The sequence below is a fragment of the Eubalaena glacialis genome, chromosome 16 (genome assembly GCF_028564815.1).
Source record: "Eubalaena glacialis isolate mEubGla1 chromosome 16, mEubGla1.1.hap2.+ XY, whole genome shotgun sequence".
NCBI classification, from domain to species: domain Eukaryota; kingdom Metazoa; phylum Chordata; class Mammalia; order Artiodactyla; family Balaenidae; genus Eubalaena; species Eubalaena glacialis.
The window spans coordinates 81930051-81944147 of NC_083731.1; the positions used below are offsets into that span (position 1 = coordinate 81930051).

The 14097-nt window shown below is 43.0% G+C and overlaps 1 protein-coding gene across 2 annotated transcripts in view; it reads right to left on the minus strand.

The window, feature by feature from the left end:
* Window positions 1-14097, minus strand: part of FRY (FRY microtubule binding protein) — a 327509-nt gene that overhangs the window by 258053 nt on the left and 55359 nt on the right. Inside the window, exon 2 of one of the 2 annotated variants that reach the window (XM_061171164.1) lies at window positions 9306-9377. The exons of the other annotated variant lie outside the window; for it this stretch is intronic. The gene's annotated coding sequence lies outside the window, so the exon portion shown is untranslated. The remainder of the gene's footprint in view (window positions 1-9305; window positions 9378-14097) is intronic. 2 annotated transcript variants of the gene reach the window in all.

A 14097-nucleotide genomic window follows, 5' to 3' on the forward strand; every position in this document is an offset into this window, starting at 1 on the left:
TAGTTAAATTTTACATACACTAAAATTTTTTTCCTTCTTCTAGGTATGATCACATGTTTATAGTTACCTACAAACAAAAGTTGAAGGACTGGGAATCAGTAAACTATTGTGCTCCTAATTTTGACCTTGATACCATGACCCTGGACAAGTTACTTTTCTACTGAACGAAGGATGCTGCTTCTTATCACCAAACTGTCTCATCTCTTGGGCAGGCCAGCCTTGGATTCTCCATACTATTGGGAGGAACCATGGCATGATGAAAGCAGAACACTGGGCAATAAATTATTTTATGTAAGTCTTTGGCATTTATTATTTGAATTTTTTGGCAACAGATTCACCTTCTCAATTATGTTTTGATAAAGCTAGTATTGAAGATATCCAATATAAAGCACACACTGGCTGACTAGTAGGAGAAGTTGACACAGGACCAAAAAATAATTGGGAATTAGAAAGAGATAAATTGATATGAAAATAATGGAGTTGTCTACTGGGAAATTAATGAGCCAATGTCAAAGTGCTTTACTCAGGTTAGAGGAAAACTAGGAATTGTACAACTATACAATTGCATAGGAACTATACAACTGGACGCATCCTGTAAACCAGGGATAAACCATAGCTGAAGCCAGATCATCACCACTGAGATTAAGAATAGTTGAGCTAAGGAATTAAAGCCATATTGAATATCCCTTTGTTTGGAAATAATGCTTTAAAAACAAGTGTCTGCCTCACTGAGCATCACTGACTAAACCTTCAAAATCTTCAAAGTGACCATCTGTTCTTGGGGTCGTGTGGTTCGGACCCTCTGATTCCTACCTTTAGAAGACTGTGGTCTGAGCCCAGCAACAGTGAATCAGAGAAACACCTACATCGTATGCTTCTTCCAACAGACACAGTTCAAATGTAGTAGAAAATGTAACTGTGAAGGGGCAAGTATATTTTGGAGGATAGAGAAAATCTTTTGCAAGGCATGTTTTCAGAAAGGGTGGGGAAATCACCACCCTGCTTCGACCAGACAGGCAGTGCTTTGTGTAGGAGGGTGCGGCTGTTAGAAACCGGCTGAATGATGGAAGGGAGCAGCTTAACAGGCTGGTGGGGAGAGCAGCTCCAAATGCTTAGGAGCCAGAAGGGAGAACAATGATCTCTGCAGACGGTTGGGGTGGGTGAGGTCACTCTGAGAAGCCTAGGGAAACAGAGGTGGAAGGTCATGCTTCTGAGCCTCGTGGTGTTACCTATGGAGAAACCCAAGCTCGGTCAGCCCCTCTCCCAGCAGGTACTGGCCACAGTGATCCACTTCTGTGCTTGAGCTATTCCCTTCTCATCCATAAGATGCACGCGATACGCTACTATCTGCTGTCTACAGAAAGTTATTTCATGATCTCACAGGAGATTCTGTAGATGAAAGGGCTTTGGATTCCCAGGGCACTAGTGTTAAGATGCTCAGGGCTCCATCAGTTTAAGGATCAGACAAACAAAAGGGTGGGATGTCCCTCCTCAGCCCTTTCCTCGTAAAGAAACACAGTGTCACCTTCCCAGCTATTGAACATAGCCTGCTGGACTTTTAGTTTAGGAACACACCAGGGTTGTCCCGCTATTTGAGCGGCCATTTCCAAACTCCAGGCATCTGCTGGTGGTTTGCTTGGGTCTTATCCAAATGCCACTTGAGTCTCTCTGGATAAATACAGGATGAGTGAGTGGCATCTGTAGTCTGCCTAGGACTCCACCCGACCTCAAAGCTTATTTCCATCTTCTTCACTCTCCAAGGGACTATCCCTTGGAATCTCTCTTTTTCTCTTATTCTTTAAATTAAAAAAAGTTCACTTTGTCTATGAATTCTTATATCCTCACCTTTGTATATCACTCTCATGTATATAATTAAAATTTTTTTTCATTAAGACAACAAGTAGCAGAAGAATAAGGAAAAGGGATATGGCTGTGGGGCTTCTGCTGGACTTCTGGGTAAGATATGGTGGCAGGGCATTTCTGAGAGTAAGAAATGTATTAGGAAGAAGGCTCAGTCTGGAATGAACATAGCAATACTCTTCTTCCGCTCTCTGTCTACCCTTAGAGATGAGGAAATGGCATTTGATGGGGATCTGACAGCTAGGACATGGTGGAATAATGATAATAACAACAATGAAGATAATTGCTAGTTATGTGGTCAACCCAGGGTTGGAGCTCAGGTCTGACACTAGGCCAGTGATGTCCACATATGCAATTTAAAATTTTCTAGTACCTACATTTATAATAACTAAAAATAAACAGGTTTGATTCAATTTAATATCTTTTATTTAACCCAATATACCCCCAATATTACCATTTCAACATGCAATAAGTATAAATTAGTGGAATTTTTTTTGCACTAAATATTTGAAATGTGTTGTGTATTTTACAGTGCGTCTCAGTTTGGACCAGCCACGACAGTCCCCGCGCTCAGGAGCTGCATGGGGCCACTGGCTCTTACTGGGAGGACATCTCTAGGGGGTTCTTAACTATTTCAGGGCATGAACCCCTTTGGCAAAGCCAATGGCTCCTTCTCAGAATGTGTTTACATGAATGAGACCAAGGACGTGGGATTATAAGGGAACCAGTTATTTTGAATTAGCGTTTCCATTTTTTCTAAATATATACCCACGAGTGGAATTGATTGATCATATGGTAGCTCTATTTTTAATTTTTTAAGGAACTTCCATACTGTTTTCCACAGGGGCTGTATCAATTTACATTCCCACCAGCAGTGTATGAGGAGGGGGAACCAGTTATTCTGAAATACAGTTATCAAATTATTTTAAAAACCAGATTAAAAAAATCAAATTATTTTAAATTATGGTATTGTATGTATGCATTTCTTTAACAATGCACTAAACATAATCTAGAGACAAGCCTAAGAGTTATAATTTTTAAATGAAATAATGAACATAAACAATATTGAAATCTACCTAAAGTAACTGTAATGGGATGAAACTTATCTCTGATTTCAATTAGTAGTGAAGTTGTAGGTACTGCTAATACTAGGTTTCTTGCCTATACTCATAAATGAAGAAAATACAAAATTTCAGTTAGAGGTTAATGAGAAGTAAAATGTAATTTTTTTCCCATCTGCCCAAGGAGTGGACCTGTTTGTATCAGTCCTTCATTCTTTTAAAAAGAATTTCCTCTAACCCCTAGTCTCTACTGCTCCCAAACGCCTCGCCTTCCAGGAAAGCTCACAGTTTCAGGTTCTCGAAGATGGTCATAAATTATCCCTGCAGATTTGAGAAGCTTCTAATGCTTTTCTCCCAATTCTTTTTTTTTTCTAATACTTTTTTGGTCACACCACACAGCATGTGGGGTCTTAGTTCCCCCACCAGGGATGGAACCCATGCCCCTTGCATTGGAAGCGCAGAGTCTTAACCACTGGACTGCCAGGGAAGTCCCTCTTCCAATTCTCTTGATTCTATTTCTTTCTCTTCTTTTACCACTTGCTCTTTCTGTCATCCCATGGCACCCTTCAGTATCTTACTCTACTATGAAATATTCAAGTGATATATAAAGAACTGAACCATTCAATAAATGAAAATAACATGTACCACAGGACTTTCCCTAGAAACCATAGGTACAATACCCACCCAAAAATTCATTGCTTGACTATAGAATAACATCTAATTACAATCCTCACGTTGTCAAGTACATGCAGTACAACTTATATTTGTATATGATCTAAATTGTCCATGTTTGAGAATATACTATATAAAAATGTCATTTTCATAAGGTAGATAAGCTCCCCCCCAAACCTGTGCATTGCTAAACTGATGAATGATAGCCTAAATTCTGTGACTATCCAAATGGAAAGGAGATATGTTATTACTTACATTTAGAATAGTACTCTGATCTTAACAGCTAAGATTTCATTTTGCTTTGAGTTGTGGATCTAATTTGGTGGATCAAAACCAGCCTATTTTTCTATTAAAATAGAATAGGAAGGACACATCAGAGTGCATCATGTAGTAATAAGGGTGAGCCCTATTTCATAAAACTTCTGTTTTTATATATATATGTATGATATATAAATATGTATGATATATACATATGTTATACAAATACATACACACATGTGAATGCTGGGTTGCAATGTAAAATATATTTCTCATTGTGCGTCTTGGTCAAAAAAGTTTAAAAAATCTTATACACTGCTGGTGAGAATGCAAAATGGTTCAACTGCTGTGGAAAAGTTTAGGAGTTCCTCAGAAAGTTAAACGTAGAATTACCAAATGACCCCACAATTCCATTCTTGGTATATATCCCAAAGAATTGAAAACAGGGACTCAAACAAATAGTACACCCATGTTCATAGAAGCACTATTCACAATTGCCAAAAGGGGGAAACAGCCCAAATGTCCATCAATGGATGAATGAATAAACAAACTGTCGTATATCCATATAATGGAATATTATTCAGCCATAAAAAGGAACGAAGTACTGACACATGCTACCTGGATAAGCCTGAGAACATTATGCTAAGAGAACGAGGCCAGACACAAAAGGTCACATATCGTATGATTCTATTTATTAAAAACACCCAGGATAGGTAAATCCATAAAGACAGAATGCAAATTGGCTGTTGCCAAGGGTACAGAGAGGGGGGAATTGGGGAGAATCTGCTTAATGGTTAAGGGGTTTTACTTTGGAGCCATAGATAGAGGCAGTGGTTGCACACCATTGTGAATGTACTAAATGCCACTGAATTGTCACTTCAAAATGGTTAGTTTTATGTCAGGAAATTATTTAAAGAGGAAAAAAAAAGTTCAAATGCCCTAGCCCTAGAAGGCTTGTCCCCAGGTCTACTTTTCCATTTGCATGGGGACCACTTGCGGTGCTGCTACATCTCCACCTAGTGGTGAAGGAGATTCCTGTCTGGACTCGAGGGCTGAAGACTCCTGATGGCCAGGCAAGCCACCCTCACATCAGAGGGAGTGCAGTGCCTGAGGCAAGTCAAGGTCCTTAACCGGGCCTCTCCTTCGTAAGTGTCCAGAGGATGCACAGTGATAACCTCCGGTCCCCTTGAGCTCTAGGCACGGAAGAAGGACAGTTTCCAGTCCTGGCCCTGAAATATTTCTCAAGAAGTCACGAATGTCTCTGGGATTTGTTTATCTGTCTATAAACGGGGACCCACACTCCCTACAGCAGGATTACCATAAGGGTTCATACAGCATAAGGAATGCACCTAGCAGGTAAATGCTCACCAAGTGTTAGTTCCCTTCCTCATCCTTCATTATTTCTAAAGCTACTTGGTATGGACTTATGAACCCCAAACAAGAGGACTCATACCTCCAAGAGGGCTCCCCTGCTTCAGATTGTCATCCAGAAGAAAAACAGAGACTTTGGGTGTTTGGAGCAAAGAGACAGGGATCTGGAGAGTGCAAGCACAGGACACAGAGTGGAAACAACAAATACAAAGCCCAGAGGTGAAAGCAGCAGGGCCTGGTGAGTGCCAGGTGGCTAACAGAAATGGGAAGAGGGAAGGAAAGGAAAGATCTAGCAGACATTCTAGTTATTGCCACAAATGTTGCCTGAAAGTTCCTAATCATAAGAGAGAGGGGGTGTCGGGGGAGAGAAAGGCCAAAAAATACACAAGGCAAAGTATTTGGATATTTTTGCAAGTGGGCTTGCATGAAAGATTCCAACTTCATAATGTGTTCTATAAAAATGGGATGGAAGGCAGACCGAACTGTGAGATGTAGTTACAAAAAACAACCAGAAAAGACAGACACAAAATCATGTGCTTTTCAGATTACAAGGCCAAAGGGTATAAGCAACTTAAAAGGTAAAAGCAAGAACATGGAGGGGGGAGGATCATGAAATTAATTAGAAATAAAACAGGGAAGAAAAATTACCAGAGCAAAATGCACTGCTCCCATGGCAGAATATTCTGGATTCATAAGGAAATTACATAAAGTGGTGTAATTTGGCATTGGAAAACCACAGGAAACAAACTCAAAACACCTTCCTTATACACTTATAAGAACGCTGACAGGATCAGTGGGACAGATGGTGAGGAGAAAAGAGCCCTGCCAGCAGGTACAGGGGACCAGGCTGCCCCGCCAGGGGTCGTGGGGTAAGCAGGGCTCCCTCCTCTGCGGCTGTCATGTCTTGCATTTTCCCCTCCTGCCATCCCATTTGCAGGATGTGAAGGCTCCCATTTTTCTGCCACCAAATCCCCAAAACCACCGTCCTGCGTCTCCTGTTAGGATGGAGGAAACGCCGCTTCTGACCCATCTCTGCCGCCTTGCTGGGACCTCACTCCTTCAGTCTCTTGTATCTTAACCTTTCTCCTTCTATGAGATCTTTCCTGTCTTTATTAAAACGCTGAATAAACCTCTCATCTGAAAAGCCAGCAACAGACAATACAAAACCCTTCCTTTTATTCCACATTTCCTTCCAATTTCTACCTTCTCTTCCCGACTTCCCCATCATAGCTTAGTGTCTTAGCACGGCTGCTTTTACACCTGTCCCCCCATTTCCTCTTCAGTCTCCTGTGGCCACACTCCCGCTAAGGTAACCAGTAGCCTCCAGTGAGCCAGCAGACATTGCTCAGTCTTTAACTGAAGTGGCATCTCAGCAGCATTTGCTGCCCTGACCTCCACTCTTCTTCTCAAACTTTCCTGGTTTTGCAGCTCCTGCCCGGTTGGCCACACCTGTGTCTCCCGTCTCCCCTTCTCTCCCGCCTCCCAGTCTCTGGCCACCTCAGGGTCTAAGCAGTGCTGCTCCGCTGCCTACATGCTTTCTCTGTTCTCTTTGTTTGGCTAAATCCTGTTTGTCTTCCTATCTGTCTAAGCATCATTTCTTCAGAGAAGCCTTCCCTTGACATCCTGGTCTAAATCCAGACCTACTTTTAAAATTCCTCATTGCTACTTTTACTTTATTTTTAATAGCCCTTATCACAATTTGTAGTTATGCTTTTATTGTGTAACTTTTTCCAATATTCTTTCCTCCCTCTTTGGACTATTAACTCCACTAGGGCAGATTCCATGTTCATTGTGTTCACCTTTTCAGGCCGGCACCCTGGGACCCCAGGTGAGCCCAATAAACAGCACACAGGAGGCCCTCGGTAAGTAATCACTGAATGAACAGCTACTGGGGTAAATGAATGATTAGAATTAACCAATGGCAGGGGGCCAAAGCACATTAGTGACTTTATCCTGGCGGCTCCAGGCCTTGAATCTCCCCCATGGAGAAGCTGTCCATAATTTTTCAGGCTCCCAGATATCTGTTTGAACAAACTCCCATTTTGGCCAAGAGGAGGAGTAAGCTGGCAGCCCAAAGAGGCGAAAAGCCAAGGAGAAAGTAAGCTGGAAGAAAGTAGTCTCAATTTTCTTGGTGTTTGATTTCTCATTTCCCTGCCACAATTTCCAACCGTGTCAGTTGTAGATGGGGCTCTTTCCTAGCAGTGTATTGTAAACCGAAAACTACAGAAACCATCATGTAGAAGAAGCAAAGCATGGGAGGGATGGGGAAGGGAAAACAAATAGAAACTCTGACAACAGAATCAAAGTCTGGTGCACCTGGAGGAGTGGGTCTTGTAAGTCATATCGTCAAATCCACTTATATGGAGGGAAAACCCAAGCCTAAGCTGGAAGGGACTCACCCCAGGTCTCCAGTGGTGGAAGAACTGAAATCCAGTGCTCTTTTACAAACCACCAAGTGCCTGTTAAGGTAGGAGGCCAGGTGTTCCTTCTGACATGATAAGGAGAGATTTCTCTGTGGAGCTATCCCACACCCATCCTATTCAAAGCATCAAGACCAGAACATCTCTAATGAGATTTTGAAACTCTTTTTCTACTCAGGAATAGCAGCAGGTGTTAGAAAGTCCCAGACAGTTGTCTGACCTTGATTGACTTTTAATGTAACAACTTCGACCCTTATCCTCTCAAACAGTGCTGTGAGGAACCTGTTGATTTGATGATGATAGAGAATGCCCTGACGCGTGGCCAGTTAGGCTGGGAAAAGTCAATTTTATGGATTCAGCAGCACCTGATGAAACAACACACCACCCTCTCCTCCTTACAGCCGAGTTTCTTAAACACACACACCCTTTCTGAATACCCTTCCTAATCCCTCTCGCTCTCCAATTTACATTTCCTGAATTATTTCTACGCTTCTGATCTTCCGCTGAGGTCTCCATCCATGTGTACCTTTTTACATTTTGTTGTCTGTCTCCACCTAGATACCATGCAAGTGCCTGAAATTCAACATCTTTACATCTGAACTCACCACTTCCCTTCCCCAGTTTCCACTGTCTCCTTTACTGCCTGAATGGCACCGCCATTTACTAAGTCACTTAAGTTAGAAAGCCAAGAACTCCGTTCTTTCTCATCCCTCACATCCAAAGACTCAGCAAGCCCTGTCAATTCTCCCTCTTAAATATCTCTTGTATCTGTCTTCCCATCTTCATTCCCACCACCATTGTCTTAACTCAGGTCCTGATAATTCCTTGCTGGGCTCAATGCCAACAGTCATCTCATTGGTCTTGCAGTCCTGCCTACAGCTGCAGATTGTTCAATGGCCCTCTATCCCTTTGGGGATAAAGCTCAACCTTTGGTTGTCATCCTAGACCCTTTCCTACTTCTCTAACTTCATGCAACCCTGTGCTTCAGCCAAAGGGAACTGTCCACAGCTCCTCCAAACATCACTTCACCATACTGCTATGCTCTGCACTGTATATTCTCCTCTTTCCCTCTTTCTCAACTCTAACCCTCCCCCATGCTCCTCATTGGGCTCCAGTTGCACTTGTTACACAGTCTTGAGATTATTAGTTTGTCTGCCTCCCACTAAACTGAGAGCTCCTTCAAAGAAGTGGAAGATCGTGCCCCTCATCTCTGAATTACCAGCCTCTAGCATGGTGCCTGGAACAGCACAGATTCTATAAAACGCTTGCTGAAGTTTATTTTTGTGGGTGAGCCCACAAGCATCGGCTATGATAACATCCCTCTCAATACATTAAATATACAAAAGGTACTCTTCGGTTGTGCATCTGTCAAGTGGTTTTCTGTAAAAATCCACAGACACAATAAAACGGAGAACAACTAATTGTTTCATACAAACCAAAGACTAAAAATCACATGCCTGTTTTTACTAAAATATCCAAGCAGAGAGATGTAATTCTAGAGATTAATTCTGATATATTCTGCCATTACCACAAAATTTCTTTAAGTGCATTTGTTCAGCCCTTAGAAACAACCAGGCTGATACAGGATGTGATCCATGAAATCTTATAATGCTCTGAAAACACTTGTCAAGGACAAGACTTAATTTTACTGGGACACACTTACCCAGCCGGTCATTCACAGAGAAGCAGCTCCAACCAAGAAGGACCACCACGGCTCACTGTGACGTTTTTTTTCCTGAGAAGATACCAATTAATTATCGTACCTTCACATCACATGAAGGTCTACCACATCACTGAATTTCACCAATGGAGAGACTGAAGCATTAAAATATTTAATAAAATATTAAATATTTAAATATTGGTTATGGCCAAAGAATGAGTCCAAACACTGTTCTTAAATTTGCAAACTTTGCTCTCAGGACCAACTGAAGCTACATTGGTGCATTTCAGAGTCTAATTCTGAAGCAGGTAAAGTTTTATTCATTTGCTCTTCTGGTACCTCAAGTGTTCTGGCGTCCTCTGAGGTCACAGCCATGGCCCCGTTGGGCTGTCAGAACCACTCCCGCTAGACGAGCTGAGCTAGGCTCACCAGCACAGTATCACCTGCATGCGTTCTGCTCCCAACACAGGTCACCCCTCAGAATCTGACACATGGAAACACTTGGAAGCGTGAGAACTGTTATCTTTGTAACCGAAAAAAAAAATTCCCAACATTTCTCAGGATGCATGGTACCCAGAAGCGGGCCAGCAGGAGGTCAGGGAAGGCCGACTGTGCGTGAAAAGAAGACTGACCTCAGGAAGTAACCTCCGCCCCCCTCAGGTTTTGCTTATAAAATTGTCTGCACCAATGGGATTGCGCCTGTGGTAGTTTAACACAGGTGTGAGGAATCCTGCCAAGAATCAGAGCTCTTATTTACATTTCTAATTACTTTGGCTCTTACCCAACTCCTGTGCTTTATTTGGAGGATGAAAAGGATAGCACCGGCAGGAGTGATTGCTAAGGGCAGACTGCATCACAGGCCAAAAGGGCTTTTTTTTGAATCAGGTAGATGAGTCTCACTCTCACATTTAAACATAAAAATGTATGTCTCAACTGCTCTCCTAATTTCATTAAACTTGTATATATGTAGATATACAGACATACATGTCTGTACACACACACACACACACACCCGCCTGGGATTACCTACTCAGCCAGTTAATAACATAGACTTAGTAGAACTAAAATACCCTTTTCTCACATACTTTTAGTTAGCAACAAGAACAACAGCAGTAACAAAACAGAGCAAGTCTAGTGAAGAATTGATCTAATTTTCTGTTACACTTTCTGAAACACCAGCAATGAAGAAGCACTAGGTCCACTCCGGCCACAGTGGCCTCCTTGCTGCTCCTCAAACAGGTCAAGCCCAGGGCCTTTGCACTTGCTCTTTCCTCTACCTGAACTCTCTCTATCCAGATGTCCACATGCCTTACTGCTTCTCTTTCTTCAAGTCTCTGCCTATCAGCAAAATCTGCCCTGACCACCACCATCTATAAGGTAAGATTTCATTCCCCTGTCACTGTATCCTCCTTTCCTTCATTTTATTCAAAGCATGTTTCACTTTCTAAAGAATACATATGTCCACATTCATAGTCTGTCTCCCATCCTCACTAGAATATAAGATCTGTTAGGGCAGGGGTTATGCCTATTTTATTCCCGGCTGTAATCCTAGTAACTCAGAAGAATACAGGGACAAGATAGGTGCTCAAGGAATACTGAATGAATGAATAAATGAATGAATGAATTTTGTTGCAATTTAACTTACTCTATGTATATCGTGGATTATAATGTGCCGATTCAATAAGCAAACTAATGTCAAATAATACCTACGTGGGCAAATGCTTACCACAGTACCTCTCTGCTCAGGAAGCTTGACAAGCCGTAGTCCATGCTAAATTAAAGGTGAGGTTTGACTGTGTATGAAAGCATTTCATTTTCTCTACTGCTCTCAGTATGCTACCACAGATGTGAAGGCAACATCACCTTGGGGTCGGTAGCCCGGTGATGGTCTAGGTTGACGTACCTGTTGGATGAACTGCTCAGTCCCCAATTCTCTGAATTTGACTGCACTCTCCCTACCCCGACCAGAAAAAGAGTCAGTCAGTTCAGGGTACTGGCAGCCGAGCAATCTGGGGTACCTTTTACCCCAATGTTGGGTGTGCTGCCTGAGGACAAAGACAGAGGCTGCGTCTGTGGGGGAAACCAGGATGAACCAGAGCAGCACGTGCAGAACTGGTTGTTAAAATGCCAAGGATGGGTTTCCCTGGTGGCTCAGTGGTTAAGAATCCGCCTGCCAATGCAGGGGACACGGGTTCAAGCCCTGGGCCGGGAAGTTCCCACACGCCGCGGAGCAACGAAGCCCGTGCGCCACAACTACTGAGCCTGCGCTCTAGAGCCTGCGAGCCACAACTACGGAAGCCCGCACACCTAGAGCCCGTGCTCCGCAACAAGAGAAGCCACCGCAATGAGAAGCCCGTGCACCGCAACGAAGAGTAGCCCCCGCTCGCCGCAACTAGAGAAAGCACGCACGCAGCAAGGAAGACACAACGCAGCCAAAAATAAATAAAATAAGTAAATAAATTTTAAAAAAAATGCCAAGGATGCCCAAGGTAAGAAGAGAGAGGGCACCATGGAGCTGGTCTGGGTGAGGGCTGGCCTTGGACCCACACTGCCTTGGACCCAGATTTCTGGAGTAGCCCCGCATGGGCAGGTCAGGTCCATTTGAAAGAAGTTGATGGACATCACCTTTGAGCCTTGATACCATAAACATGGGCATTCTGTTTTGCAAATGGTGTTCTTTCTGTTTAAATTGAAAACAACTTTCATTTCCCCACATTATGAGTGAAACACTTTAAATGGACTTGACCTTTTAAGAATCATCAAACAGACAACTTCAAAGGCCTTTTGGGATAAATGTGGCACAACCAGAGGAACATTTAAGGCTCAGGCTAGTGATACAGAAAACTTAGCAGTGGGAAGCTTGATTCCTGTTAATATTTCTAATTAGAGTCCCACTTTATATATGATGGCTAGACCTTTAGTTACGTATAGCTGATGGATATTATTGTTAGTTCTATGACATTTTCCAGTGGTATTGTTCTGATCTGGGAGACGGGGAGGCACTGTATACAATAAATGACAGCCAGGATCTCTCCTGTAAATGACTGGGACAGGACGGAATATGGGCCAAACCTAAAATATAATATTTTATTTCAAACTCTGTACTTTGGCCACCCCCCCAAAAAACTATCAGAAGTAGGGTGCCTCTCTTATATGTTCATTTGCTTTGTAGCACGTATCAATTTATAATACATATTTGTTTGTTCACTTGTTTATTGAAAGCCTTCACGGACATAATTTAAGCTCCAAAGAAGGCAGGGACATTGCCTGTTTCCCTGCTGCATACACAGTGTGTGCAGTACCTCCAAAGTAGCAGGTGCTCAGGACAGATTCACTGAATGAATAGCTGAACGAATGAATAATCTATGCAAAGGATGGAAGAAGATGTGACTTAAAACCAAGTCATTTAATTATACACTGCCAAATGTAAAATTGATAGCTAGTGGGAAGCTGCTGCATAGCACAGGGAGATCAGCTCGGTGCTTTGTGACCACCTAGAGGGGTGGGATAGGGAGGGTGGGATATGGGGATATATGTACACATATAGCTGATTCACTTTGTTATACAGCAGAAACTAACACAACATTGTAAAGCAATTATACTCCAATAAAGATGTTAAAAAAAAAAAAAAAAAACCGAGTCATTTAAAGCAGCGGTTCCCAACCTATTTTTTTAAAATAAATTTATTTATTTATTTATTTATTTTTGGCTGCATTGGGTCTTCGTTGCTGCGTGCGGGCTTTCCCTAGTTGTGTTGAGCGGGAGCTACCCTTCGTTGCGGTGCGCAGGCTTCCGGTGGCCTCTCTTGTTATGGAGCACGGGCTCTAGGCACACGGGTTCAGTAGTTGTGGTGCACGGGCTTAGTTGCTCTGCGGCATGTGGGATCTTCCCGGCCCAGGGCTCAAACCCGTGTCCCCTGCATTGGCAGGTAGATTCTTAACCACTGCGCCACCAGGGAAGCCCCCCAACCTTTTTGGCACCAGGGAACGGTTTCGTGGAAGACAATTTTTCCACAGACGGGGGTGGGGGGAAGGAGGGGGACGGTTTCAAGATGATTCGAGCACATTACATTTATTGTGCACTTTATTATTATTACATTGTAATATATAATGAAATAATTATACAACTCACCATAATGCAGCATGAGTGGGAGCCCTGCGCTTGTTGTCACTTGCCGCTCACTGATAGGGTTTTGATACGAGTCTGCAAGCAATTGTTTATTATGGTCTCTGTGCAGTCAAACCTCTCTGCTAATGATAATCTGTATCTGCAGCAGCTCCCTAGCACTAGCATCCCTGCCTCAGCTCCACCTCAGGTCATCAGGCATTAGATTCTCAGAAGGAGCACATAACCTAGATCCCTCTCATGAACAGTTCACAGCAGGGTTCGCACTCCTGTGAGAATCTAATGTTGAATGCAAGCGATGGGCAGCAGCTGTAAATACAGATGAAGCTCCGTTAGCTTGCCCGCTGCTCACTTCCTGCTGTGTGGCCTGGTTCCTAACAGGCCACGGACCAGTACCGTGGGTTGGGGACCCCTGATTTAAAGACTTGGCACTTCTTGTTGACTGCAAGTTCAATGTCAGTCAATATGCTGGGGCTTTCAAAGGTAATCTAGATGTCTAGCACATGGGATGTGACCATCCTGCCTGATTCTCTCTGTGGAGTACTCTGCCTGCTTGTGGGTGTTCCAGTTCAAGAATATATGTTACGAGCTGAATTGTGTCCCCCATTAAATTCATATGTTGAAGTCCTAACCCCCAGGACTACAGAATGTGACTGTAGTTGGAGTAGGG